General features: G+C 47.2%; 1 protein-coding gene across 3 annotated transcripts in view; it reads left to right on the plus strand.

Moving 5' to 3' along the window:
- Nucleotides 1–26,310, plus strand: part of LOC135387939 (protein Wnt-5b-like) — a 245,233-nt gene that overhangs the window by 111,447 nt on the left and 107,476 nt on the right. The window lies entirely within an intron of this gene.

The following is a 26,310-nucleotide window of genomic DNA, read 5'->3' on the forward strand; positions in this document are numbered from 1 at the left end:
CAGGCAAGATGAAAAGAAATGAAAATTCATCATGCTTTTGTTACTCTTATAAACGCTTTGCACTATACATGCAATATACCACTATACCACGAAGCCAGAACATGCCTTTCCCCGCATTCTCAAAACCAGCTTGAATGATAGTACCACATCTCAACCGAACTGGTCAGTGCCCGAGTGATAATTAATAAGAACTGCTAAAATAAACTGGCTAACTTGCACACGGCCAGTACTATGGCCTCCTACAGGGTCCCTAAAGGCCATTTGACAGGACCTTTCCTCCTATCTCGGTGAGGAGAAGAAAGGAATAGACCTAGAATGCCGCAATCCACGTGAACAACGGATGTCTTAGTACGTGCCGAAGTATGCCCGAGTATTGACGACGGCACGATATGCAAGAGCAAAGCACTCCCGGAAACCTGTGTCGCGAATTTAAGTTCTCGCGAATCAATCCTCAAAGCAGCTCTGCTCGAAAACGCGAAAATATTTTCCACGCGGAAAAAACCACTTCTACAGTATCCCGAAAAGTAACCACTATACTTCGACAGGCAAATTGTTCGTTAACGGAACCTCGCAACACCTGCAATGACCACATGTGGTAAACAGGTAACAGGTAAATAGGTGGCGCTTCGGAAACATATTATGTTCAGCTGCTGAACCTTGTGCCGGGTGAGTACCCTGCACCAGGTGTGCCCCAGAGAGGCACCAATACATATTGAAGTCTCAGCACGATTTTAGTCAAGTCGTTCCACGTACCCAGGTAAGGTTTGAGCCAGCTGTGCACACCGCTGCAGGAATTCCATCATTCTAGATGAACCTAGATCAACATTGAAGGCCTTCATCTTCTTCTTCATCTAGATCAAGATCTAGAAGAAGATCTTCATCTAGATCAACATTGAAGGCCTGCGTCTCGAGGATCACGTGTCCATCCCGCATGGACAAGCGATCGACGCATTAATGCTGACTGCTGTTTCTCCTGCAAAATGAATAAGCAAACTTTCGCTGCGGAATTAAGCTGCATAATCTGATAGGACAAATGGGTGCGGGTTAAACTTCCATTAACTGTGTTGGCACAAGCGAACGTTCCGAAGCCGCTGCACCTTATTTTTAGGTAAATATATTGCGGCCCCTGCGCTAATGCACCTGAGTGTTCAGAAAAATAAAAGAAGACAGACAGAATGGAAAATGAAAAGCTGTACGAGTTATGCGTGGGTTTGGAGGAACCGGACCAACGGGAAGCACTATGGATATCAACATCGACATGTCATTCTGCATTTCTGTCACTCCAGCGAAAATACAATGTGAAGGAGCTGGTGAGCGCGGAAGGCGTCGTTGCACTATACGCTTACCAGATTACTTTTCTTTTTTTTCAAATGTAATACTAATGGTTATTGAATACTTTCTGTTGTTGATTCTTCAATAAAATTAACATGATACGTGCAGCGCTAAGTACAGCGCTGTCTCGACAGGCAGACAGTGAAGTCACTAGGGGGGCGTGGTGAGCACTGAGTGACGCGACGGAAGGGTGTGACGGCGCCGTAACAGAACCGCCGCTTCCTGCTTATCTCTGCGGCGCGATGCCGTGTGTGGTGCGGTATTAGTGAGTTTTAGTATATCGTACGTTGGTCGCCTTAGCGTGCGCATGGGATAGCGTGGTGGTTCTGCGCAATGCGCAAAGCTGTCTTTACGTATTGCGCATGCGCAGAACCATCCAACGCTATATCGCTTACGTACGCAAATGCGATAGCGTACGATGTACTAAAACGCGCTTAGCGTGTATATAGCCTGGTACTGAAAGGGACCCGTGACGCAGAGAGCCCCCGCTCCGGGCGACGCGTACCCTGGGGACGCCACTGTCTATACTGCCCTCTGGACATGGATACAGTTCCTTCCGAATCGCCATTGGGACTCCACGGCCAGGAGTATTCTGTCATTTGCACTCGAACCATCTCAACTTCCCGAGTCCCATCCCATCCTATCGTCACTCATGTAATTGTTGCTGTTGTTCCCGCATTTATGTAAGAGAACAGCACGAACTCCATGTTGTTCCCGTGGCATAGTGGTTATAGTGTGATCGCGCGCTTTCACGCCGAGACTGGGAGGCGACAGAGGATCCTAACCATGTCGAATCCTGTCACCGCGGTTGTGCTGTCTGAGGTTTTCCCTGATATATCCCGAAGACTTTCCATGAATGTCGGCAACAGTACCTCCTGAAGTCGGCCCAGGACGCGTACTAACCCCTGTGTCCCCCACTCCTTCCTGCTTTCCTTTCTCCATCTGTCCGCGTATATGCATGTGGCTCATAGCCACGGTTGCTTCGCGGCGCTAACACGGAACTAAAAAAAAGGACAGTACGATGCTACGGTCCAGGGTTGCCCGACTTGTACTGTTAGTCCGCCGCCATTACCGCAAGCTGCTTTCTGCAGGAACAGCAGTGGGTGGCGCGGTCAAGGCGGCTGCCAGTGTGCTAGATGCCGGCTCAGAGCATCAGTACCGAAATAGCACCCCAAATGTCGAACGCTTTTACAGCACATGTAATAGTACTCAAATACGGCAACACGTTGAAAAACGTCCGTTGCAGAACGAGAGACAGTGCCAATCCCATTTCCTCTTTAATTCCTTCCATTCAATACTTTCTGCACCACGTTCTTTCCACCCGACCAAGCTGAACAAACAGAAGAACCCAACGCAAACTGCACGTCCCCCACCCCCCCCCCCCCCTCCCCTGAGACAACCGCACAAACAAACCGAAAGTAAAAACAAACAGACATGTGCCATGCGTGCGTCCTTATACAGTACATCGTTCGATAAGGTTAGACACGGATGTACGGCCATCCTTTTGCGCTGCAGAGTCTATCTACTCTATGCATATTCGAACGCAAGAGAAAATGTAAAAGACGACCAAGAAGAAAAAGTGCTGTCCTGTCAGCCTTCCAGTCCACTCGGTCTCTCCTCTGCTGCGAAGGCAAGACAACGAAGCCCGCTTTCACGCATCGCCTGAGCGCGATCCGCTCAAAAGTATGGAAACCTCGAGAGGAAATAAAAATAAAAAAAAAGAAAAGAGAGAGAGGGAGAAAAAAGGAGGTGGAGGGTAGTGGAGGTGCCAGCCAGCGTCTCACTTTGACAGTTGCGTCGCTACGGCGCGACGGGCGACGGCGTCTCATTCGAAAGTGTCCACCTGACCGGTGGTCGTGATGCGTGCCGGGCATGGGTTGGAGGTTTTCCGGAAAATGCTTTGTGTTTGATCGCCGTGCACGGTCTATTTTACGCGTGATGCGGTCTCTTTCGTGCTGCGGCAGCGTTGTTTGAATAGGACCAATGACGTTCACGTTGTTCCCGGGGAAAGGTGGCCTCGCGTGGGAGTACATCGGGGGTTCGTTTTGGGATTTTCTCAGCAAACGTGTGACGCTGTTGTCTGTGACGCTAAGAAATCGTCCTCTGTGAATGAAGAAGGCTCGTGCTTATATATGACCCGCGGTGAGCGCACGTCGTTATTCTGACAATGACCGCTTTAGTGGGGTGGAGCCATGCGTCAAGTCTTTCTGCAAGGTCTGGTCTGTGGTCTGGTTCAACCACTGAGGGTGGGAACGAGGAAAGAAAAAGACTCGAAAAATTATGTGTTACTGCAGTAACAGCAGGATACGTTAATCGTTTGTTCCGTAGTCGTGCCCGTACCATGAACAGTGGGCGTGGATCGAGTGGTGCCCACACCGTTGTCGGAGCGCTTAACCTGCTCTTGTTTTCTTCGAATAACTTGTGGTAACTCTCCTGCGAGTTCCTGCGCTTGGTTAGAGCATTGACATCTGATCTAGTTTTTGCAACAGGCAGAAAATGATATGTAGGGTGCCTGCGTTCTGAACCAAGTGATGACTCTGCGAGAGAGAGAGAGAGAGAAAAAGCTTCCGGTCCACGTCCGTCAGTTTGCGGTATCTTTCAAATAACTGCGTACATGACTGCGTTTAGGAAACCGTATCTCGCTGGCAGCGCCACGAGAATTTACTCGAAACGCTCGCTTACAACACATCCCTATGTTCTCAACTAACCACAACATTTCCTCACTGGCCTGCATGGTTGATACGTAAACCCTACATCACAGCGGCACTACACCCACGAAACTCCTATCCCTCCGGACGCGTCCTTCGACAAGAGCTATTGGAAGCATGTGCGAGACTTCGTTGGGAAATCGCCCTTCCATGGATCCCAGGGGAGTTGTACGTCGCGTGCCATGCCGCCGATGGCCGAGGCGTCACCCGTCCCATTGTCCGGCTGCGCGTCGCGTGCTCCTGTCGCCATTAATCAAACGGGCACCGCAAGATGGCAACCCTCACGCTGCCTCACGTGACACGGGCTCGTCAGAGACACCAAATTAATAGGCTGTCCCCCCCTCCCTCCCTCCGCACCGCGGAAAAACCTGGACATGTTCCGTATACCTCGTTTCGACAGCGGGCACGCAGGGGCGAGGACCTCGTCGTGTCACGCCCTTGCTGCTAAAGGCGGCTCGTCAGGGAAAAGGTTAAATGTATCACGAAATCGAATAGGTCTCAGACAGGTGGCGAAAGGAAGCACACGCACGCGTCTTCGAGATGTCGTGAAGAAGCTCGCTTCCGTTAGCCGCAGGAGCCCTTCCGGGTCATTGTGTTCCTTCCTGTGCATTCTACTGTCTTTTCGCGAGTCGTCTCATCTCTTGCGCGCATCAAATAGCGAATTCGGGTGGTCGTTTCGTAGCAACACGGCCGAGCGCTCGGAAAATGCTAGGTCGGCGACCGAGCTGGATCACGTGACCGCTGCCACCCGAACATGAGTGCTAGGAATCTAGCGGTTTTAGTTACTTGGATCACGCTAGGGGCGTCGCGGTCGCCCGCCTTCGAGTTCTGTCGTCTGCTAAACCACGTGATTTCAACATGCGGGCCAATGAGGGCACTCGCCACCGTTGCACTGCGGATGTGACGACAGCGGATATAGTTGAGCAATCTGCCGCTCGATCGTTTTGAGACCGGGCAAGAAAGGTGCTAGCTAGCAAATTCCGAACTTTCGGAAAACGCCACGCGAACATGCGAGATTGCTTCATTTTGACCAAGTGAACATGACTGCTCGAGATCTGGCAAAAAAAGTTGCTACGAAATGACCACCCGAATTCGCCAAAAGTCACGTCGTCACGTACATCACGTAAACCTTCCCCGATGCACTACGTAGCTTAGTTCTCGAAGCACTGGCCAGTGTTGTGGCCCAGCAGACATATATACAGCATCCTCTCATTGGTGGTAGCAACATGTTACAGAGGCGGCCGTGTCTGGTTGCTAAAAGAGCCGAGGTGCTGAGATGGAACCCCACTGAAAGACGTGCTGTCTGCTGCTTTTCCTTGGGGTATGCAGCAGGTTCCCCCAGGCAGATGGCGGCGCAAGTGAAGTGGGCCCTGGACTCTAGTCCCATGTCTTCCACTCCTTCCTGTTGTCCTTCTTCCACCTATCAACGTCCTGTACACCACACCTAACCCATGTTGCTTAGTGATGGTGATACGTGGCCGAAAGACACACTGAACTCTCAGAAGAGGTACCAAACCATATTGCCAGTTTCTTCCAGGTGGCTCAGCTCGTGTATTACGCGTGGCAAACATAATCACAAAAGAACTTTCAACAGGGTTGCCGCGCAATCACGGCTTCTGAAGCCCAGTCAAGAAAACATCCCATCGCATGCAGAACGCCTCCACTCTAAAAAAAGAAGAAAAAAAAAAAGCGAAAACTCTCTAACGCGATCAGCACGACAGCAACTCTCGTTCATCCAAAAATCCTTCCAGCGCCAAAAATCGTCATCAGATCGCGGAGAGCACGCCAGCGCGCACTTCCATCAGGCCATCTGCACGTCAGTGGGAATGCCGCGTGCGAGGCGTCACGGACCACGCTGTCACCGACAGAAATGTTCGGTTGTCCCTTCCATCAACGTCACTTCTAACTGCGCCTGATAACAGTGCCCGCTTCGGTCCACCCAATAATTAAAGGTCTTCCCGACAACGCGGACGGCGTTGATTTGGCCCGCGTAATTCTGTTCTGGAGGGAAGATGGCCCATCTTGGGGACGCGTTGGCCTTCTGCGGGGTGCGTGGTGGAAGAATATGGTCACGATTATCCCAGAGGCGATGTGCGCCGAGCGATTCTTCACCTTCTGTCCGGCATATCAGAAAGCAGAGAACAGAAACTATATAGTCCCGGAGAACAATCGCGCGGGTACGCGTAACGGTCACGCAAAATTCGTCATGATTTTGGTTTCGCCGTTCCACCGTTCCACCGTCCGTGTGACGTCGCGTTGTAATGGCCAATTCGGGTGGTCATTTCGGAGCAACTTCTTTTGCCAGATCTCGAGCAGTCATGTTCGCTTGGTCAAAATGAAGCAAATCTCGCATGATCGCGTGGCGCTTTCCGAGCGCTCGGAATTTGCTAGGTAGCACTTTTTTTGCCCAGTCTCAAAACGATCGAGCAGCAGATTGCTCAACTGTATCCGGTGTCGTCACATCCGCACTACAACGGTGGCGAGTGCCCTCATTGGCCCGCATGTTGAAATCACGTGGTTTAGCAGACGACAGAACTCGAAGACTTGCGACCGCGACGCCCCTAGCGTGATCCAAGTACCTAAAACCGCTAGATTCCTAGCAATCATGTTCGGGTGGCAACGGTCACGTGATCCAGCTCGGTCGCCGACCTAGCAATTTCCGAGCGCTCGGCCGTGTTGCTACGAAATGACCACCCGAATTCGCTATAAGTTGTTAATTTATTTTATTTACTTGCTTGTCCGCATCTGTGCTGTACCGATGCACAGTGCTCGGTGGAATATCAGCTAGCTGTTGGTAGCTTTGATGGATGCAGGAGGAACAAAACAAAGTTAATATTTGACCTGCGAAGAACCTATACGTATACTGACACTTGTGACGCTTCTCATGATAAATAAATGAGGACGGGCGATAATCTGTGTGCTTTCCTGGTCCTTGGCTGTGGCTAAAGACAACGAAGATGAAGTATTGGATATTGATTTGGATTGGCTTGGAAATAGGCAGGTGATGTGTGCCAAAACCCGCGTGTATACCTTGCATGTGATCTCGCGAATGTTACCTCTGTTTTGCTTCCCACTCACAGAAACAACCATCCACATGATTCTCGCATGAAAAAATAAAAGGTTTGTTTGTACGGGAGAGCTGTGAGACTTCGTTCGGAATCCCACTGAACATGTAGAGGTCATGCTCACCATACAGCCTTGGATACTTTAGATAATTGCACCCGTGCACTTCGGAGCTGATTCCGTCGTGACGTCACGCGGAAAAAGGCTACGGTATTGGTTCAGGGTAACCATACTGAACATGATGGTCAGCGCCGGGACGGTTAGAATGTCAACGCTGGTAAATAAATATTAATACATATAACCGGCCTATAACAGAAACAACTCTAACTTCGCATTCAATACAGACATTCAAGAGAGAAAAATGTCCGAAGAAAGAAGCAATATCATCATCTCGCGGTGAGCAAGCATCCATCGCACACGGGCGATCGAGAGGTATGATTTAGCGAACGCATCTGACCAAACAGTTCACAACAGAACGTGAACGGCATCATCCATCTCTATCGAACAGAGCGAACAACACGAACGCGTACCTTCTTGGTTATTACAGCATCATTTGCAACCATTACACAATGTTTACATATCATCGAAACCCCCTACGAAAACCTCCTTCTTTCACCTTATCACACCTCTACACACCCCAACAAACTTCCTGACCTCTATCCCCCGTATCGGAAAGAAGAAAGAAAAAAAAACTTTCCTCCCCACCTTACTCCCAACTCACAAAAAACTTTCTTCGCACACATCGCACGCACGCACGCACGCACACACAAAGAAAAACAGTTAGGCTTTAACCCTAACATTTATTACGCCGCCACTCCCCCTTCAAAAACAAAAACGAATCCCTATTTGTATTTCTGCCTTTCCCTCCTTTCTTTCTTCCCCCTTTTTCTCCTCCTTCGCACTTTTTTCCCCGAAACTCCCAACAGAAAGAAAGAAAGAAATAACCGTTCCTTCTCCGCCCTTTTTCCTTCTTCTTCCTCGTTCTTTTCTGTTCTGCGTTCGTTTTTCTATCACTTTACGATCCTTCTCTTTCCTTCCTTCCTTCTCACCCTTCCTCTTTTCCCTTTTATTCCCGCTCTCCCATCATCCGTACCTTTTTCTTCCTTTCTTTTCCTCCTTTTGTTTCCCCGAGTTGCTGGATGTTTCTTCTCCCGCGTTAGCTCTTTTTTTTTTTTTTTCGTCTCTCCTCTTCTTCATTCCTTCCCTTCTGTTTCTTTTTTTTTTTCATATTCTGGGTCGACGCCATCCCACGCACGCACGACACCTACAAAACGGGTAAGCCTCTATGATAAATTGCCGCATCTTTTTCTTGCATCCATCCCTTCCTCCTTCTCCCTACCCGGCCTTATCAAACTTTCTCTCTCTTCCCCATCCCTCGGGGAGAGAGAAGCTTCCTCCTCCATTCTTTCCCGCCTTCTACGTCTCCTGGGGGATTTAGAAGGGATCAAGCAAATCCTTTATCCCCCTCCTCTTCCCTCCCTCCCGAGCCTCCCCTCTCTCTCTCTGGGGCTGCAAGTCGCTTCTCCCGCTTTTATTTTATACTTCCACGTTGTTTCCTTCCACGTCTATTTTGTGCCTGGATTCCACCCGGTTCGCTGGAGCGAATTAAGCATTGCCGTACAGGCAAAGAGAGAAGACGGATTCATTCGTGCGCTGTTCCTCGGATCAAGCTCTGCAGTCGGCCAGAAATATACACTAAGCCGCCAATGCGTTGTTGCGGCTAAGGATAGAGCAGTGACGATAGTATGTTAGTATTCCAGCCCCACGAGGAGCGTATGAACGAACGACCGCGTCTTAAAGATGTGTTCCGCATGCCGTATATGCCCAGGTAAGCATAACGTGGGATGGAAATTCGTATATTTGCGACGCAAACAACGCAGGCTCAAATAATGACCGGCAGTGGATCTTTTTACGACTTTTTAGACTTACTGATTTTTATTTTCAAGTGTTTCGAAGTAGTCGGCTCCTGTATTTTGTAGGAGCCGTCATCTCCACATTTTTCTTTCCTAATTCCAACTCCAACTCCAACGGCCACTGGAAGATCTCTGCCTTCTGTCTCAGCATTTCCAAGTACCTCGCTTCAGGGCCTGTGCCGAGCGGAGAGATTGCTGAGTGAACTTGCACCTGCTAACTGGACCATGGGTGGGCGGCGGCTGATGTAACCAATGAATCGGAGCCAACTGGAGTTTGCGAGAGTCGAGCAGATCACGTGACACCGCTTCATCGTTCCTGCTGACCACTCTTCCAGAGGAACGTCGCCAGAGCGGCCGAGAGCGAGCCTTCATGGAAGATGACGTGCAACGGGCCGACTACCGCCCGTTCACCACAGCGAAAATTGTGGACCCGTCGGCGAAACTCGCACGAGAGATGCAGGGACTCCGAATCGTTGGGGAGTTTCTGCCCGCGCACTGGCCTAATGGGCGAACTCTAACGGGACATGTTAATCGTAGATCATAGTCATCCCACTCTTATCCCTTCCGCAAAAGCAACAGGGCAGTGAACCACCATAGCGACAGTGAACGGTTCATCCCATACGCATGCGTTAGTGTGAAAGGAAAGAAGGAAAATAGCCATAGCAGCAAGTCCCCTTTGGCTGACCACTCTGGTGATACGAACTAATTAAGCAAAGGAAAGCAACATTTTCGTGTGTAACATTCAAGATGCGACAACGTTCCTCACGTGACTCCTGTTGCGATCCACATCAACGTATGACAGTTTGTCTCCACGCTGAGGAGAGGGTAAGTTCAAGGAACCACGTGACCAAGTGTCCGCCCACTAACAAGGCAGCAACAAGGGAGTTTATTCGTAGAAAGAAACCACATGCACGCCTCAACCATGAAATGTTGCCCTCTTATTTGAGAGAGGAGGGACTAATGAGGTGGCTCCACGGGCAATTAGGAGAGAGAGAGGGAAACTGTGGAGCTGCGCAGACAGCTGACCTACTTGCATAGCGTATTCCGTACAATTACGACACAGTTACACGTCCTTGTTCGATCTGTATGCATAATTACGGGAACCCGAGGCTTCGCGTCCATATAGTCTGAAAGGCCATAGTCTGGTGATTTTCGAATATTTTCGTGGTACAGTCAAACTCCTTTACAACGAAACTCAGGGGACAGCAAAACAAAAATTGCAGTAAAGGTATTTTCGTTATAAAGGATGTCCATTATTGGACCTATAGGGCTCCAGCGGGACCGCAAAAAAATTTTTCTGTACTGGCATTTTCGTTAAAAAGGTGTTCGCTATAAAGGAGCTTGACTGTATTTGCATTCAATTATCTAGATAGTGTAGCCTGTACTCACCCAGCTAATCGAAGTAAGTACATTATTTGGCGTCCTTGTTTCACCACCCGTTCACCGAGCATCATGGCTATAGTGGTTCTCATATCACAAACTTCAAAGGTGATCGTCACCTTTGCTATTTAAGACTGAAAAACGGGCGTTTCCACGAAAAGCACACAATGTTCTCGTCCTACGCGTCGCTTGCTGCGGAAATTGTCCAAAATAGAAATAAAACTCGATCTTGTAAATGAATGCGTTGTGCGCGCTGAGGTGCAGACACGTTCTAAAGGAGTGCTGAATGAAGTACTCGTGGTTGCAGGCTGTTTTATGTACTTCCTTCCACAGAGCCTAATAGACCTCTCCCTGTTTGTAAAGAAATGACGTCATAGTGTTCGACAGCGCCACCAATTTGGTAGACTTGAACTACGCTCGAAGCTATAGGGGGCGAACAAGGTCGCGCCCGAAAGACACGGTCTTGAGGGGGTTACGATAGTCCTGAAAAGGACGCGACCTTCGGTCCTACTTTTCTTTCAATAGGAAGCAGCGAACATGTGCCCATTCGTGGAACCCAGCCTTCTCCTTCCGATTTGTTGTTTCGGTTTCAGTCTGTCTACCAACGTCATGATGACGTTTCTTCTGTAGAGGTTTATTCGTATAGTGCTTCAAACGGTCAAGACTATAACGCGTACCCAGTGAAGCCAGTCAACACCAGCGCTCGCCCCTTTCCAGACGAAGCCCTAATTTTTTTTTTTTTTTTTTCCCGCTTCGCAAGAAGGCCACAGTCCGGTTACTGTGACACTATCTTAAAACAAGTCCTGCTTAAACGCCTCCAAGACGGGCAGCAAATAAAGTCGTTTCACAACGTCACTCATTGAATCTCAGTTCCCGTCAAAGAACTTCCTTCTTTTGATTTTATCTGGAAACCGTCACCTTAGCACCAGCAGTCGCACTAAAAGACGAAGAGGGAGGGACATAACAGTCTGCATTCCTCCAACTTCCCGCCGAATGTGGCGCGCTGTCCACTCTTGACAGAAACCTTCGAGCCACGGTGGCGCCACCAGGACCATATTGTGGAAGACGAGAAGACCCCGAGACGGCGGTCTGGGGCATCTCTCTCAGCTACCGTAAACCACGGTCGGAACAGCGATCCCCACCACAAGAAGCAGACACGAAAACTAAGCAAAGAAGAAGCCGTGAAAGTAGTCAAACTAAGGAACCTAAAAAGCTGAACTGCAAAGGTACAAAAAAAAAAAAGAAAAGAAAAAAAGTTTCTCGAACGCGAAGAAACGCGAAACGTAGACGCAGGTGTCTTCTTTTCACGGTGCCGTCTTCTTCTCCACTTCTCCCCGGAGGGGGGCGCTGACTTTTCTTTTTCAGTTCACGGTTGTCGCGCAAGGGAGGAGCAGTCAACAATGACGGCACAATGAGGGTAGGAGGGATGGGGGGGCGCACCGGTCGGGGTCGAATGAACTAAACTTTTTCGAGGATGTGGAGGAAGGTCCAGCATGAAAGAACGCGGGGTTCGGAATCGCGGGGTGGAGCTCAACTTTTTATGTCCTTTTTTTTTCTTCTTCTTCTTCTTTCCGAGAACACGGTGGCTTTCTCGAAGCACGGCCCCGAGGTGCCGTGCTCGAACGGAGCTCCCCGTAGTGTCGGCGGAGAGAACTAGAGAGTAGTAGTAAATTAAGAACGATGTTGAAGAAAGAGTTCTTAGTAAAGTTGGCTCCGGGACTCAGTCCAGGATCTTGCTTGTGGTTGCCACTCCGTGTGTTTGGACTTTGATGCGAATACGATATAATTGATGATGATGATAGTAGAAAAAATGTGGAGATGTTAGCCCCACCTAGCGTGCAACCGGTATTCCAGAACGGTTCCTTTTAAGTACATGGCTAGAAATATGTCTATGACTGTGATGTCTTCTTGTCTGTGGTGACCTTAAGATATGAGTTTGTCGATGGAGAGTAGGCATCACATCACCCAACACTTCCAACGGCATCAAAAAATATTCCATCGATTCTGTCCATAGCGCATTGAAGCACCTGTCGGCGTGTATACGAAAAGCGACCGCATTCCATAAGAATATGCTGCGAATGCATGTTCTCTCACGTCACAGGTTGAGTACATAGGTGAAGTTGCAGCACCAATCTCCTATGAACGACAAGAACTACCACATGAATGACGATGGAATGAGGTATTTCACCGCAACCATTGCGATACCATACTCCAGTGCCTGTTGTTTAATATATGAGTAGGATGGCAATGAGACATACACACACGCACACACACATGACAGAACACATATAGCAAATGGGATACCACACATGCGGGGGCGTCGCCAACTGTCGGGGTTAGTAGTTCATCCAGTCGACCACATGTGATGTATAGTGCGCGATGAAGTCTCATAGGTCACACCTCCGCACTCATGCAAAGGACTCTGAGGTTAGAAGAGTTCAAGCTGTCTGGTAGACATCAAGAACTGATGAAAAAAGTGCAGGCATTGACGGTGCTGCGCAGGGTTACAGCAAGGGCCCAAGATTGCGGCAAGGCTGAACGGCTTGCTATTGATCTTACGTGAAGAATCGCATTTGCGAATAGGATTTTCAGTGAGAGCTGGTGAAGTAGTACATATATTCGAATGGTCGTGGTTTCATCCGTGATTTCAAAGTGTATGAGAGTTTATAGACTGGACCCCTGGTATCATTTAATTCTCAACTCTAATAGCTCTATCAACATATCGCACACGCCCAATGATACACCTTTTCTCACCACGGCAGTCATATTCGCGTCATTGGCAGGAACTCGCGCAAACCTTATTGATCCTTCAGCATTTTCCTAGCACTCTTGCTCGAAAGTGTTCCCGCCTGAACCTGCTTGACATTCTGGCACCTTCCTCAGCGTAATAACGGGAACCGCCCTACCTACATATGTTCCATAACGTTGCTGCTATTTGTGTTTTCAGCTTCTTTCAAACCGCCAGGGCCAAGACTCAAGTACAAACACACGAAGTCCCCTGCTCGGCAGAATTACTATTTCCACTGACTGCACTCCCTCGTTCTTCTGTGCATTACCGTCGACTAACTAACCTCCCCGATGCCCCTCTCAGTGCACAGCATTCCTATTCCTACACCTCTTTCCATCACACTCTCACTTCGACGATCCTAGCACAAGCACGGTATCCTTCTCTGCCTGCTACTTGGTGTCCCATCTTCCCCAACGACTATATACAGACCAGCCTCAGGACATCCCGGATGCATCATCTCCACCCTTTCCAGAGTCCCTTTGTTCCCTCTGGCTGTGCCCCCTAAACGAGAATGGCATTTTTCTCCTCCCCTCCTACCCCATAAAAGGGAGAGAGAGAGAGAGAGAGAGAGAGAACTATGAAGCGGGAAGGCCTTGCACGTGCAGGAACCTCTTGCGACTGTCAACCGAACAGCTTGACGTTTTCATAAAGTTTGAGGGAGACCTGGCCGTGATGGAAGACGCGGCCCGCACAGCTACTGGTGCGAGGAAGGGCCGTGTCTGTCTGTGTCGTTGCGGCTTTTGTCACGCGGAGGTCCTTTGTGGGAAGGTTTTGACGCACCCTGTTGAGAAATGCGTCTTGCGTAACGCGGAATTATTGGGCAACACCGTCCCTTAACGACGCCGAGCGAAAGGGTTGCAGATAATTGGGGCTGAGACCGGTGAATGGGCGAGGTCGTGTCTTCTTCGGTACGCGTGGGATACCGGAAGTTACGGCCCGGGCATTAAAAGCGTCACGGTTTTGGAGGACGGCCGCCTTCCTATATGAATGTCTCGACGTTCTTTTTCTTTTCTTTTTTTTTTGTGTTCAAGTAAAGAAAGCTTATACGACATGTTCGTAGACAAGTCTGTCCTCCTTCGTTAACTGTTTCTGGACTCTATTGGTCCACTTTCTCCTGGATTGAATACAGTCCTTTTTTTTGCCTTTACGTGTTAGCGCCGCGAAGCAACTGTGGCTATGAGAGGCGTACAGACATCGACAGGTGGAGAGAGGACGGCAGGAAGGAGTGGGGGAACAGGGGGGGGGGGGGGGTTAGTATGCGTTCTGGCCCGACTCCTAGGGGAACTGCGGCGACATTCGTCTGGAAAGTCTTCGGGAAAACCTCAGGGAAAACCTCAGGCAGAACAGCCGGTAACAGGATTCGAACCCGTGTCACCTCCCAGTCTCGGCGTGGGAAAGCGATCACCCTCTATGGCACGGGAGCTGGTGAATACAGTGGTGAACATTTTCAGTGACCATATGAGGAGTTCACATAGAAGATATCCGTCACCGATAAATGCCGTCGTTATTGTCTTATACGATATGTTTCACGATACGTCTTTTTTTCCACACGCGTGTCTCGTATTTGGCATCGCGGATAATTTCTCCATTCATCGTAATTAATTTATCTGTTGTTGTTGTTGTTGTTGGCATTGTTTCCTTCTATTTTGTGAAGCTGTACGTGCACTACCCTTTAGGCTGTTTGTCTATCGTACGTGAACAAAAATAAAATGACGCGGTCAAATTATAGATAAAGAAAAGAAAACATGGAGATGTAAGCCCCGACGTGGTTTAGGATTGGTCACTCGGAGCTCGAGACAACGCATATTCTCGTTATTTACGCATATGCGGGACTTTATAATCAACGGACCGTTGGCAGTTCACTGATCACGATCAGAGATCAAGTTTCATTTGGCGTTTCTACATGACTTGCTTTGGCTTAGCCTCCTATATACCCCTCCTATATAGTATGTAGTAGTACTATATATAGTACGCCTCCTATATAGTACATAGGAGGCTATGGCTTAGGCCACTTCAACCAGCCGCACCATCGAACTTCTGTTGCTAAACACCTTGCGCCTCACCACATTTCACGGCCAATGACCGTCTTAACAAAGTACATAAGGTCCACGCCTGATAACCGTAAAATTCCCACAGTATAAACACGAAAATGGCAGGTGAAACCTATACGATGATCTTTTTCTTCTTCCTCCCCTGCCAATCAAACCCGTCATTCTTCTTCCTACACGCTTATTTATATCTGACCAACGATTTATTAATCATTTTTTTCCAAAAGCTCCGCCGGTTCGACGCTGTTCTACAAGTACCTATATGTGAAGATGCCCCTTTCAGAAGAACCGCAGAATTACGTGACAGGCTGCTGTGCTAGAACGGACTTCCTTGGGCCACAGCTGTCGAGTTGTTGCTGAAGAGAGATTTCGACATTTCACTCGCAGGTGGTGGCCAGGCAGTATTCCTGTGTGTGTGTGCGTGTGCAGCATGCCATCAATAATACGAAAAGTCAAGGGACTTCATAACAAACCTGCTCGGATAATTTCAGTCGATGATTGATTCGCTTCAACATTTCCGCGCTCAGCAGGTTGTGTATGTTGGAAACCCTGGCTAGCGTCTGTCGTTTGGAGTGAATTTGGAGTTTGGAGTGAATTCCGCGGTAACAGTGAATCTTAGTGTTAGTGAATCGTTTCCGCTTAAACGGTCATACGCGACCCGTATACCGTTCGTGACCAATGACAAGAAGAAATACCTCGCAATGTACGTAACTACACTCTTAGAAATGAACTTCACCACATAGCACGCTCCTAGCCAACCATCACCCCGAATGACAACGTTCTCGCCCCAGATTTGTTGAAAACGGGAGGAGGAGCCTATTTTGTGCCGTGCATAATGGACACAAAATAGGCTCCTCCTCCCGTGAGTGCTATGTGGTGAAGTTCATTTTTAAGAGTGTATCTGCGCAAGCAACGTGGCATATGAACCCCGAAGACAAAATGTAGGATTCGGTGTATAATCGAAGATGGTAACATTTCTTTGAGACTCAGGGTTGTCTGCCGAACTTTGCCGAAATGCACTTTGATTACCGAATATGAGTCTTGTTCTGTGTATACTTCGTGTTCTGTCTTCTATCCCTCCTTGTTACCACCTAAATGTTACCTAAATGTGATGAGTACAAATTATGTATTACGTACATAATAAATTTTCTAGGGGTGGGTCAACCGCGAATCCGCGAATCCTAATCCAGGTGCCCAGAACGGTGATCGAATCTTTCGAATCCACCAATCACGTTTGTTTGTTCCTTTTTAAAATTGGCGCCTCTTGAGTCCACCGAAAGCCTGATTGGCCTGATCCGAATCCCAGTGCCCAAAACGAGGAATCGAATCTTTCGAATCCACCAATCACGTTTGTTTCTTTGTTTCTCAAATTGGCGCTTCCGGAGTCGACCGAAAGCCTGATGGGCCTGAGCCGCGGCGCGTCAAAATCACAGCATAAAGCTCCGACATTACAAGTTTAAAAGTAACATGAACGGGCAGCCACGCTGCTCCAACACAAACTCAACCCCCAACGAAGGAACGAATGAAAAGTAACGTGGTTTTGCTTTTCATTGTTTCTTAGTTTTGTGGAAAGAATTCAGACACGAGAGAAGTTTATGTACATATTTCCTGTAACGTGCTAAATGAATTACATTTAAGAAGTAGTATATGGGTATGCTTTCTCTCGAAAGTAAACTACTATTTAATTTGTTTTTCGTTAAACGAAGATACCCAATTCTGTTTCAAAACACTTTTCAGTAGGAGTGTTTTCCCCCCTGGCCTTTTAAACTTTTTAAAGAAAGAATTCGAAAGAGTCGTGGATGCGGATTCGGATAATTCTGGATTCGTCCCATATCCAAAATTCTCCCAGAACAAAAGTTCTTCGTATGCAAACTATCTTACACCCAGTATACTTCTAGTATACACAAGTCAGTCAACTGGAGAGGTTTCCCACTTTCTGGTAGTGCAAGCTCTTATCGTTTCCTGTCTGCGTTAATTTCTGTCTTCGTCTAAAGCTTCGATGACAGCACCAGTGTGTTAATTCACAGGTGGAACGGAGACGTATATGTTCCACATCGAAGATGATGATGATGAGTATGAGTATGATATTATATTTATTTATTTTATATTTATTATATTTATTTATTTTATATTTATTATGTGTTTATTTATTTTATATAATTTATCATACCTCTATTTATTTAATAATGAAGTATATTTCTACGAATAAGACGAGTTTTATGGATAAAATCCCTGAATCAATCTTTCAAATGCTTTCAGAATATCTATTACTTTTCCGGTAATCCAGAAGATGTGGGTTCGATCCCTACAGCTGGCTAACCTTTTCAGTGACTTTCATCTTTCATCTATTACTTTTTTCTTTTTTTTTTCAGACACTTTCGTCGCATTCGCCCCATAATTATCACCTTTTCGCAGCAACACAATTAAAAAAAAGAGAGAAATAGGAAAGAACTGGATGACTTCATGCACACACACACTGATCCCCGATCCAGAATCGTCCTCTTACACACAATCCAGCCACTTTCTTTTCCGCGCAAAATAAAAACCAACACCGCCCATCTCCGAACGGCTCGTGAGACCGGGAGGACGCTCGTACGCGATAAGCGAAATATAAACGACGACGCCGACGACGAGGACCCCGTGTTCGTCCTTCAGGCTTCAGTGCCAGCATATCGAGAGCCGCACCCACGGAGCCCCCCCCCCCCCCCCTTACGTACGATAAGAGTCACGTGATGCGGTCACGTGACGTCCATACCCGGCGGCGTCCATTATGAGGACGAGTCATCGAGGCTGGCTGGACTCATCATCGCAACAACAGTTGGCAAGCGTCCGTTTCACGCGCGCCTCGGGGATGTTTCTGTCGCAGTGCAGTGAGATACGTAGAGCACGGGTAGATATGTATGTGTATGGAATCGTTGAGTCATCAAGAGGCGCGTCGTATATATATAGTATGTACGAGAGGGAGTAAGGCTTTTTATACAACCAGACGTATACAAATTATTTTTTTTGAAGCAATTGAATTTCAATTACAACTGGGGCTGTGTACTATAGAGTTTATAAAATAAGTATTTAAAGAGATTGAAACGCTTATTAAGTCGTATGTACAGTCGGAGCGCTACCGGAGACCAAAACCGTTAAGACTCTCAATGGTTTTCGTCTACGGTAACGCTCCGACTGCACATCGCTTTCTTTTGTATTTTCTTTTTCGCGCCCTCAGTCCTCTCTAATAATAATTTGTATTTCCTCCTCACCACCTTCGCTGTCCCCTTTCTCTGATATACATTAGTATACCAAGTGTTCAATGTATCGTACAGCTTGGGACAAAAGTTTACGGAACACAGCACTTGCGTATTTCTTCATCACAGCGTCTCGTGCTAGCTATGAAGGGGAGTTCAAATAAGAAACGGGTGACCGGTTATTCTGTCCATCTCCTTGTATGTGTGTGCGCTCCTGTTGGCTGCTTGGGTGTCACCCCAATGGACAAATGCGAGACCCCGGTGTTCCGTAAACTTTTGTCCCAAGCTGTACCTGATGAAGGACGGACTCCGTCCGAAAGCTTGTTCTTCGGTAAAATAAATGTTTCAATCTCTTTAAATGCTTATTTTATTCACTTGCGAGTGCTAGACTTCTCCCATTTTTGCCTGTTAGTTACCTCATAGAGTTTATTCACTGACGTCATCCCTCCAGAGGGGGCTAGCTTCGAAAAAGAGAAATCGCAGCATCGATGTATGCCCATCGAAGTTTGGTTCCGGTTTTCTTTCCCTGGTCGTATGCTATTTAGGAGTCTTTGCCAACGTTTTGAAAACATGCAAATTACTTGAATATGGTACAAAATAATATCCACACAGTACAGTAACATTCAGCAATGTACGGTGAATGCGATGCGCGTGAAGCTGGACAGTCAAAACCTGATGGACCTCCATTATTTATTTATTCATTTATTATGAATATCTGCAGCGCCCGTAGGCATTATAGCAGGGCGGTGGAGCGACATAAGGCAAAGTAACCGCATAATTACACAATATTGCACGCGTGACATATTCATACAAATTTTTACAAAAGCAGTTATCCCATCGAGAATGAAAAAAGTTGAAAGTAAATTTGGGGCTTCCACTAACGAAGAGGGCAGACTGTTCCATTCTGGAATTGTCTTACAAAAGAAAGATTGCCTAAATACATTAGACCTGAAAGGATACGGCTCAATCATTTTGACATGATCGTTTCTGGCGGACATGTATACATGAGGTCTAAGGAATACACTCTTGTCTAGGCCAGTGCTACAGTTGTACACCTCAGAGATTAATTTCAATCTATTATGTTTCCTGCGCATCTCCAAAGTTTCCCATCCTAGACCTAGTCTGGAAAGAATATAGAGTTTATTATATTATAGAGAGAATTATGGGTGGTAAATCTGCTAGCGACCGTGGCGCTCTCTTGCGGACGACGTCGTTGTGAATATTGGATTTTTTAAAATATAATATTCGCATAATAAATATGTAATATAATATTCGAAGCGAGTAATTTTGTGTTGAACTCGGAATTGGAATGAAATTTGAGATTACCCATATTGGATCCCCAATCGGTGTTTCTTCTCAACCGACAAAAAAATAAAAAATAAAAGACACGAATAGTTCGGAAGCTGCACGTGTAAAGGTACAAAAGGGCACAAAAGAGGGCATAAAACAAAGTGAGCGTTACGCCATGAACTGGTCCGCATGTATGCATGGTGTTTCTATCCGCATAAGGTATGCTGCGCGTGCATTCAATCCGGTTACGCAGCTGTGTTTGTTGCTCATGAAAGTGATTAAATTCCGCTACAATTACAAGGTCACAATTGTAACTTCATCGTACAGCGCGGCCGCTATTCTTAAATGCATTAGTGCGGATAAAGAAAGAAAGGAGAAATTGAGTTACACCGAGTTACATTCTTTGAGCACATGTACACGTGCAAGTACAATACATGTACAGGTAGTTTCTTCTTTTTGCCTGAGGAATGCGGTACAAACATGCAAATATTTATTAGAAAGTCAAATGGAATGATCGTAGGTGGAATTCGAAGACTAGAAATATGCGCGTAGCAGAAGCATGAGAACTTGCCTGAAATGAGACTGCAAAAGCATCACAGAAGTTTGGTGATGCCTTAAAACAGGGGCGGATCCAGACCCTCGGTTTGGGGGGGGGGGGGGGGTTCTATGCGTGTAGTGAGGGAGGGGGAGAGGGAAATTCAATGTATAAACTAACCTTCTTTGGGGGGGGGGGGCGATCGCCCAACCGCCCCAGCCCCTCTTGGATCCGCCACGGCCTTAAAAATGCCATACACTAGAACGCTGAGGAAGGTGGTTTTCGCGGGCAAAACCCCATGCAGAGTAATTCCAAAAGTTACTCCTACCGCACTAAAAAAATACTTGCAAAAGTTATTGAGTAACGTTCCAGCTGCAGTTGCATAATATTGAAAATAATCGCGTTATAGTAATAAATTTAATTGGAATCGAATGAGTTACTCGTGATCAGGGGCGGCGCAACGTCATGAATTCAGGGGGACCTCTGCGGGATCCCAACCGGCGCCCCCCCCCCCCCTTCAAATCCCCCACCGCCACCACCAATTCATGCCCGGGTCCCAAAAAGGCGAAATAAACGGGTTTATGGCATTTTATTCGCATGCGGCACCTGAGCACTTTGGCGCCACCCCGGCGTATTTCACGGGAAGTTCGAGCAACAATGAAAGTAAGTTTTTTTTTTTCTTTTTACTTCACAGGCTTGGCCGTGCATGACAACAAAGCGTCATGTTCTTCCGTACCACGCAGGCGAGAGTCATTCGTGGGTTTGTTTTGGTGCAGGGAAAAATAAAATGGGTAATGTTGCGCTCACGAAGGGAGTCTGCCACTCCAGTTCAATTAAATATCCAGTGAAGTAAAGAAAATAATAATTGAGAAGTGAAAATGAAAAGACAACAGCAGTCACGTGTCACACACGTCACATGATTGTCACAGTACATCCACCAGCTTATAGTGTCCGTGAAAATCTGCACGAACCAAGGACCCAGTACCTTCTTTGAATGAAAAGGGCGGCTGTCCAGACAAGCTAAGGTATCATGAGATGCTGCCGCTGCTGCAGTGCTGCTGATGGCGTCGACAGGACTCTATGACGCACAGTGTCCTCTACAGACCCACACATGCGACAGTTATGGGAGTCTACCTTTCTAAATCTACGTAGCAAACGTGCAAGAATGACCCATCGCATCATCATCCCATTTATGTATGTGTGTGTGTGTGTGTGTGTGCAAGCTTCGTCGGAAACGACGGCGGTAACCTAATCAGGAAACCATTGTTGGTTAGCCAGCTGACGACACACAGAAGGGTCAGCATGCACCTCGCGTCAAGAGAGTCATTCGTAGTCTCGGTTTAGGCTTAACACGTTATAGCTTGACGTAACTATAACCTTGTAGTTTAAATGTGATAATGTTGCCAACCGTCTTGAAACCTTCGGGGTGCAGGCGGCACTGGCGATGGGAGGACCTCGGTATTCTCGGTTGCGAAATCTCCGATCTCGAAACGCAAAAAAAAAAAAAAAAAAAAAAAGGAATCAACGACAATGCTATATATGATATGTACAGTGTTTAAGAACAAGACATCACTATTTAAGCGCTCAAATTCACGGGCTTTCGATGCGAAATCTGTCCAAGGTGTTTTAACGAACGAAAGGCACATTTTAGCGGCCGTTATAGGCTTAGCAGGGCGGACACGACGAAACGGCATGTAGGTTAGTTCCTTATTGGGTTTGACCAGGGGCTAGATTTTGAACTTTTCGCTATCTCGTAACGCTTGCTAAACGCCCGTGCTCCCCGGTTGACGGCCAATGCGCGTGACGGAATGAGCGCGCAAATTTTGAGAAATAGCTATAACGATCGCTATGTGCTGATCAAGATTGAGCTCCAGGAGCTTTTGGCAGTTTCCCGCGCGCGACTGTGCATTTCATAGTCAGATAACGCTTAGTTACAGTATAGTTTATTTTGCAACGGGGATTTCGACCACTTCATCAAGGATAATAAACGAACACAACGGCGTTCAACAGACCTCTACTTGAGAAACGTCATCATGACGTTGGTAGACAGACTGAAACCGAAACAAATCGGAAGGTGAGGGCCGGGTTCCACGAATGGGCACTTGTTCGCTGCCTCCTATTTGAAGAAAAGTAGGACCAAAGGTCGCGCCCCTTTCAGGGACCAACCGGCCTCGGTGGCTCAGTCGGTAGCGTGTTCGCCTTCTGATTCCGAGATCGCGGGTTCGAACCCGGCCGAGGACGCCAGCAACTTGGTGGCAGGGTACAAGTTGCTTAGACACGCCGTCTTCCGCGAGGGACGTTAAATACGGGGTGCCGTGTGATGAGCTTTCATCGCACGTTAAAGAACCCTCAGGTGGGCAAAAGCAATCCACAGACCGACCGCTGTGGCGTCGCTCATGATCTCAGTTGTCTCGCGACGTAAACACCCAATTATTACTTTCAGGGACCATAGTACACCCCTCTATAGACCGTGGCTTTCGGACGCCACCTAGCTTCGAGCGTATAGTTCAACTCTACCAAATTGGTGGCGCTGTCGAACGCTATGACGTCATTTGTTTACAAACAGGGAGATGTCTATTCTGTTCCGGGTGTTCGTTTGCTCCCAACACGACATAGACGAGGTCTCCCCAGATGTTCCAGAATAAAGATGTTTTTACTTAAAAGTCGTACATCACGTGAACTTCTTTCGTTGGCTAATGCAACCCTCGTCCTGCCGTTTTGTGTACATCGGCGCAGCTGCAGAAAGGTGGGCATATCTGCAGAAGGTCGTGTGCAGTGCTTTGTCTCTCTTATCGCTGTAAGTGAGCTTATATAAGGATATCGGCGAGCTCCCAGGCACAACACGGAGATAACGGATGTGTTCCACATTTCCGCTAATGTGCACGCAACACTGGAAACAGGAACGCTGTAAAATTTACCACCTAGCTGGCTTATGGCTCTGCGTGTAAATGTGTGAAGTGCAATGCAGTACCTGCGCGACATACCGCAAAATCTCTCCGTGAGGAATTTCAAGGTTTAACAGGACGAAACAGGATGATAATACAACAAACAATTTCCTCCCTAAAACAGACAACATATACTTAATATACATTCCAGTATTTGAGAACTAAAGGGACATTCCACCCTCTGGTCCAGGTCATTGAAGCTGTGCCTAACCGCGAGGTATATATGCTGCACACAAATTTGCATCGTAAGAAAGCCCCCGTAGTTTGCGAGATAAACGAGAAAAATTGATTGATTGATTGTTTCTGTGTTTTTTGGTGCAACAACAGCAAGGGTCATAATGCGCCAGTACCGTGGTAAAAGGAAACGAGAAAAATGAACCGTGTGTGGTTATCGGTTTCGGCTTTGAAGCGACGAAAGGCATTAGCAGGCATATGTTGGCGGGCGTCACTGGGATGTGTGACTGAAATAAAACTAACAAGGATTCGTTACAACATAGCTCACGCCCAGAGTCTGTGGCTCTGAAGCTTCACGGGGCGAAAATCGGAAGCCGCTGACGGTGAGTCTACGTGGGAGAGAAGACAGCTGACAATAAAATTCGGCTGTAAGTATTCGATTGTATATTTTATTGAAATGCGTTGCATCGCAATCTTTTGAGAATCAAAGAAGCTTTCGTCCGGATACTTGAGCCGTTTTACTCATGCGCTGCTACAACTTCTAAAAACCTCATTTACAGCTTTCGCTGCCTGCATTTTGCGCGTGTTCTTCTTGTAACGACGCCTTCCTCTGCTCATGCGCAAAGCTGAAACAATATACGCGGAGACTAGGACCAGTCAGAAGGCGACGATTTGGTGTCCGGGCCATATCAAGACCTCCTGGATAGCGGAAGGCCTGCGCTTTAACGTCACGCACGGAGACCTGCGTCAACTTTGCTAGTGCTTCGAGCTTTTCTCTTGTTCGCTCTTTCAGTGACGTCATAGCAGTATATCAACAGCAGGCCTTCCTGTGTGACGTAGGGCACAGGCCTTCTGTTTGCCATATCCGCTTGAAAAACTCGATTGAGGCATGTGCCCCGCTTTCCAAAGGTAACACACCGTGTACCGTGTGGTACCACGGTGTGTTACCAAAGGTAACACACCGTGTGTAACTCGTGTAACACACAGGCTTCGTGCCGTTATGATGGTTAACGCGTAAAAACTATGACTGCGTGGTACAGTGGGATAATAGAATTTCATATCGATAAAACTGGCGCCCCAATGGCCACGGACCATGGAGCAATATAAGGAAAATACAATATTGCAAGTGGCCCATATCATTCTTATTCAGCACTATAATAAGCACTTGGGAAGAGGAATGCACCGGCCAAGATTGCACCGAAGCAAATTTGGTGCTTATTACGCACGTCTGCGGGGGACATTAAATAAGTACTGGTTGCAAATACAGGGCGCCAGATTAATCCACTGGTGGTCACTGATGGCAACAATGATATTGTCTCGCAACGTTAAAGTCGCGTTTCTCGCGGTTATTTTTCGAGGAATCTCGCGAAGTGACTCTGCCCTCCAACTCCAACATGAACGCAATCTAGTTTTGAGCGGTTTTCGTCGTTGATGTACAGGCAACACTGTGTACTACATCATGTCCGCACTTTCGCTTTCGTGCTGGACCCTCGTTACAAAGAGGCCCACCAGGGGGTGCCACTACAATCAATCCATCTGAACAGAAGACGTGCGTAACAGAAAAACTACAGGAGAAACCAAAAGTGTATATTCCTTAAAAGAATAAAAAATAACAGACGTTCAACGCATGCGTCGTGCTTTCCAGGAAAACTACGTGAAAAAGGGTCGTCCGCGTAACACTGCAGCGTCGCTGTTGTGTCACATACTGAGTTAATAAGCTTGCTTCGCGTGGTGGCGCTCGCGTCGTTTCCTGCACGTAGTTCCAGTTCACCTGGTAACCTTTAGTCCGCGCGTTTTCCTCCTTTTCAGGAAAGCATCCCGCTTGTGCAACACCCCGGTTTTTTAGTTTTTTTTTCACGCACATACTTTTTCGTGTCCTTCGCAATACCACAAAAAAAGTACTACCCAGCGCGTCGACAGTGTTTTTCGAAGACTTTCCTGTCGATGTACGCGAGCACAAACGAGTTTCCGTCTTGGAATATATTATGCGAACTCGCGTGTGGATGCGTATCCGTCGGTGTACTTCAAAACTGCGCTGCTTCGTAAGTTGTCCTGGTGGTATCTCGTAGCGAACGCTTAGTTCGGTACAAAAAACGTCCAGATGTATCCGAGAGGCAGCGGCATAAAAATATGATACGTGTCTGCCGTGAGCAAGACGTACACATTTTCTTTTAGGTCCGGCTTTCCGTGGCGTACGGCTTCGAGTGACGGCATATTATTTTGTGTAATAGCCACCACGCCTTCTGTGTCTCGTCTTTTATCGTCAGGTACCACGCGTCGTCCTGAGAAGTGGCGCGCACAAGGCACGCCCAAGGATGGGAGCGCAACGCGGAGGCGATTGGATGAAACGTAACAACAAAAATATATGCATCCTGTACCCATTGCTTTCTGTCGGCAATTTCCTCGAGTTTTCTTCTATTTCCAATCCATTGTTCCGTTTCGCCAAAGTTGTACGTATCTTGAGTACTATACTGAGAATATTGTATTTTAAATAGCACTGCTCTGTATCTTACTCAGCAGTTTTTCTGGAAGGTATTTGTAGTCTGTATTGAAACACTTAAATACTTTTAAAATACCTTTTTTTTCAGTATTTTCTACTCAATACTCTAATTATTCTGTTTATCTTCGTGCCGTGTTCTTGTTCACAGCAAGGTACCATATTGTTTGTGTTCATTTCAACAGGTTGTGGAGAAGGGCAACAAGTTATGAACCGACTGAATTATTTTAGAGAAAGACTGACTGGTGAAATACAACTCTTAAAACGAGCCAGCAACGTCTATGCCTAAACGAAAACAAATAAAAACTACAATAACAATTTTCCTGACTAGTATTAAGTGCCCTTAAAATACTTCTTCAAATGTCTAGTACTCTAGTCTAATTGCTTTCTTTTCCGAGTAT

Source organism: Ornithodoros turicata, chromosome 3 (assembly GCF_037126465.1).
Source record: "Ornithodoros turicata isolate Travis chromosome 3, ASM3712646v1, whole genome shotgun sequence".
NCBI lineage: Eukaryota > Metazoa > Arthropoda > Arachnida > Ixodida > Argasidae > Ornithodoros > Ornithodoros turicata.